The following is a 4,809-nucleotide window of genomic DNA, read 5'->3' on the forward strand; positions in this document are numbered from 1 at the left end:
ATTTATAAATATTAATATTAATATTATTTTCTCAAGATTCAAATATAAACGTTAAATTAAGCAGGAGATATCTGCTTGTTCTAGCCGAAGGCGCTACGGAGTATGAATTTTCTACCTTTCTTCTTAGCCTCATTTTTTTTTTTTTGCCCTTTTCCATAGTGCATAAACAGGGACGAAGCTAGGAAAAAATTTAGGAGGGGCTAAACAACGGCAATTAGCAAGAAAAGAGGTTCAGCAAATCTCAGCCCCTCCTACTTGTACATCTACCGCTGAAATTTCAGACGATGGCTCTATGGGGCTTCGCTTGCTCTCGAGTGGTAAGGGGGCTGGAGCCCCCCTAGCCCCACCGCTGGCTTCGTGCCTGGGCATAAATTGACTTATGTTTACACTAAAATTTGGAAAGAAGAACGCGGGAACTCGAAATTTCTAGGATTGTGTCATCAAGGAATCGATTAAATATGAATCGATATCAGCTGATTTAGATGTGATGTCAGAATCGGCTATTTTATGGATGACGTCAGCAGACGACGTTAATGGGCTATACTTGAGTGGCGCCAGGAAGATGTGTCAAACTCTACAGATAAGGAGAATTGGGGTTCAGGTTATTATTAAGTTAGCAAGTTTTCTTTTTATTCCAAGAATTGTAATGAGTCGTATTTGAGTAGGATTCATGTTTAGGTTTCGGATATAAATATTAGACCCTGGTTATTGTGAAAAATGACACTCAATCAATACAATCTTTTCGGCTTTCGCCGTCGCATAAGGAGTAGGAGTACTGTAGATCTCAGCGAGTTCTTCAGCAAACAGGGCTGCATCGACTGATCGACCTTCAGCTTGCTTGTGAGTACCGTCACGACTTGTATTGTGCTTGTAAAGTTGCATCAGCTGATTGATCATTTATGAGCCATAATATAAGTTAGTTATCGATCTGCATCGTAGTTTGTAATGTTGCATCAGCTGATTGATCTCTTACGAATCATAATATAGATCAAAATTATTGATCTTGTGTTAAGTAACCTGTTATTTAATACAATATCACCAGTTATCGAATCTACTAAGATTAGTAAGATTTTCCTTGTTATTTTTTTGTTGTTTCACCAATTGTCGATCTTGCTATAATTGATGTTTTATTAATTATAACAAAATCACCCGATTGAAATAGAGATAGATCGGCACCATGTCGTCTTAATTGGTCGTCCTTTGATCTGGCCACGCTTCAAATTTTATAATTGATGGCTTAATTCTGCTAGATCGGCTGTTTTATCTCTATTCCAGTCAAACATAGTATGTATCCAAAGACATGTTTCAATCTTGAATAAACTCACCAGTTAATGAGATCTAATCCAATGACACTACCATAGCTGCATCGATCCGGTCGAACCTCACTGGTAAGACTTTAGATTAGAAGTTATCGATTAGTGGTCTTGTCATAATCAAGATATGTACTTTGTTTGTTTGCTATGACTGCATCGGCTATTTTAACCGATTTGCATATACTCTCATGCATATAGCATGTTTTCATGAATCTATCAACATATAGATGGTTTTATAGATTCTTTGGCTTTAGTTTATTATCATTATCATAGCTGCATCGATTCGATCGAACCTCATTATTGATAATAATAGATTAGACTCAAAACTGTTTGTGGATTCATTTATATTAGACAGTCGTTTTGTTCGCATATTATACTCTTTTCATCAGACTTATCGGCTCGACGTTTTATATCGATCATGTTTCATTTAGCCGATGATGCTTTCTGATGTTCCATGAGCATCGGTTATTTTGATTCGTATCATTGTCGTTTAATATTAGCTGATAATTCTTGATTTAAAGATCTTTATTTTATGGATACGCTAGATATCGACTATTTAGTCGATAGCCTCATTGAACCGGCTATCTAGCCGTATTTTTTGAACTGTTTGGTGCAACACCGATATGTTCCACCTTAAATTACGGATAAAATTTTCTCTCCTTATGAATTGCAGGTCAAATTGACTGGCACGTCGTTGGGTTTTCAGAATCGATTGGCTCTGTGTTGAAGCCAAACAGATCTCTGGTCTTATTCCACTCAGATCTTCTGGCTTACTGTGTGTTGATCACATCGCCATATTTTTGTGTCAACAACTTTAAAGTCTGATTTTTTTAGATTTTTTATTGAAGTTTGAATTCAGACCATACTTAAAATTTATTAGTAGAGCGCTGTGTTGATTTCATTGTTTATTGCTTCTTTAAAACTTTTCTAATTTATATCAAGGAAAAAAGTGAAGTGGGCAATTCTCCTATCTGAATAAGAATTTCATGAAAATTCAAATACAATATTGTGTGTGTATATATGCGTAAGATATGGAACTAGTAAAATTCAGTGTATATTGATTACCCGCATATTTTATGTACATAATCCTATGTTTACAATATGGTATCCAACAATACGGCATGCACTCAGATTTGGTTTCACTCTCATCGTCTTGTCTTGTTTATTAGGGTTTATTTGGATCCCTACAACTAATAGTAGCTGCTAAAAATTATATGAAGCAACTAATAAGTTTAACTAATGAACTACCTACCACCTAGCTAACAATTAGTAACTATTATTTGGTTTCTCGCTTCTTTGGTAGTTAAAAAAAGGAATCGGTAAATCAATGAGTTTTTCAAGTTGCTAAAAAAGTTGGGAGTATATTTATTTGGTTGCTCCAACAGTTTTCAAAATCTCGTTCTTAAGATATAGAAGAAATTTCGGATCAAGAATCTCGAATTATTTTTAAATCACCTCAACTACTTTTATACTTTCTTTCTCGATTGTATTTGCATTATGAACCATATCCTACTCCTTATTCTTTCCATGTTCTTCCACCTCCATATTAGCCTATTGTCTCAAAAAAATTAACCGATTGATACATGCGCGTACATTTTTGTGCGATTTGATCGATTTTCGGAAGTGCGAAAAGATTGGGAGTACAGATAAGGAGTCGTTGGAGAGTAGTTTTTTTAATGTTGCCAAAAATATCTATATTAGGAGTGGGTTTTTGGAAATTCTTGGAGATATTAACACATCTAATAATTAGTTGAGTGGATCCAACAAGGACTTACGCCAGCAACATACGGAGTAGTGTTGTAATGTTGTACATGGAAAGCATGTTGGACCGACATTATGGATGCGCACATGCAAAAAATCTTTTCGCTGAAACAAATGGAAACTCATTTATACGACACAAAATACAGAATGAGGATTCCTAGAGAACCGCATGAATAATATAGCTTTCTCATTACGAAGCCAAATAGAAAAGTCTAGGATCACATAATTCGTGTTGATTTGCTAAAGTTGAAGGTCAAGGATTATTCAGAAAACCAATACTCCAGTAGTGTGAGCGTCTCACCTTATAGTCTAGTTTGCCCAACTCAGACTAAGTGAGCATGGTTCAACAAGGTACAGCTACTAGTACATGAGAATCACAGACTAAAATTAACTCATTTTCAAATCCAAAATATATTTGCTAATGTAATAAGTAAATAAAAATGCACTCAAAACACTGTATTAAAAATGTCATGTACGAAGCCGGTAGGATAAAACCGAGAAAAATGACTTAAATTTTTCTCTTAGCGCGTGTTTAGTTCCCAGAATTTGGGAATTTGGGCTACTGTAGCACTTTCGTTTTTTATTTAGTAATTAGTGTTCAATCGTGGACTAATTAGGCTCAAAACGTTCGTCTCGTAATTTTCAACCAAAATGTGTAATTAGTTTTTTTTTGTCTATATTTAATGCTCCATGCATATATCGTAAGATTCAATGTGATGGCTATTGTAGCACTTTTTTGGGAATTTGGACAGGAACTAAACACGCGCTTAGATTGGTGGCTGCTTCTCAAGGTTTCAACTTTCAACGTGACAAAACATCCAAGGCCTTGTTTAGTTTGTAAATTTTTTTGGCAAAACGATACTGTAGCACTTTTGTTGTTATTTGACAATTAGTGTCCAATCATAGTCTAATTAGACTTAAAAGATTCGTCTCGTGAATTTCGTCTAAACTGTGTAATTAATTTTATTTTTTATTTATATTTAATGCTTCATGTATGCGTCCAAAAATTCGATGTGACGAGAAATCTTAAATTTTTTTGCAAAATGAAGTGGAACCCAAGCAGACGCCGCGCTTGAAGAAAATCAAACTGACTTTTGGCTTTTTGAGTCCATCTGCGTACGTACTGCCAATATGGCCACAAAGGACGCAGCCACTGGAGATCCTGAGCCCCGCGATTCCATGAGCGCTGACGACTGGTGTAGGAGGAGTCGCATTTCTTTTCCTTGTGTGAAGCCGCCTTCACGCTTTTCAATTCCGGATGGCTACTCCTGTGGTGGCCGGTGGGCTCGAGGCGGCAGGCCCACCTAGGCCGACTTGACTTGGGCCCACCACTGAGCCGTACAGGAAGCAGGTCTGCAGCCTGCAGGTGGTCCCCAGCCAAGTGGACGTGTTGGGCCATGGTGCTGCTTTCATCACAGAAAAAATAAAGCCGGGCCCCGCCGACGCCGATCATACCAGTCGGTGTCCTGCGGATATGATAGGTCAAGCAGGATACGGTCCATACGTACGGCCCACAAAAGCGTAGAATGGCTAGACTACTCACTACGGCCTACGGAGTACGGCCCTAGTCCGTGTGTACAGGACTACACTGTACGTACACCTGTAACGGTGGAAGGGATCCTAAAAAAAAAAAAAAAATGTAACGGCGGAAGAACTAGCTTCGCCATCCATCCCAAGTCAGGAATCGTTCTCCGCTCCGTCCTGAAAGGGCATCAGCCGCAGCTGTGTGGATAAC

The sequence above is a fragment of the Miscanthus floridulus genome, chromosome 5, assembly GCF_019320115.1.
Source record: "Miscanthus floridulus cultivar M001 chromosome 5, ASM1932011v1, whole genome shotgun sequence".
Taxonomy (NCBI): domain Eukaryota; kingdom Viridiplantae; phylum Streptophyta; class Magnoliopsida; order Poales; family Poaceae; genus Miscanthus; species Miscanthus floridulus.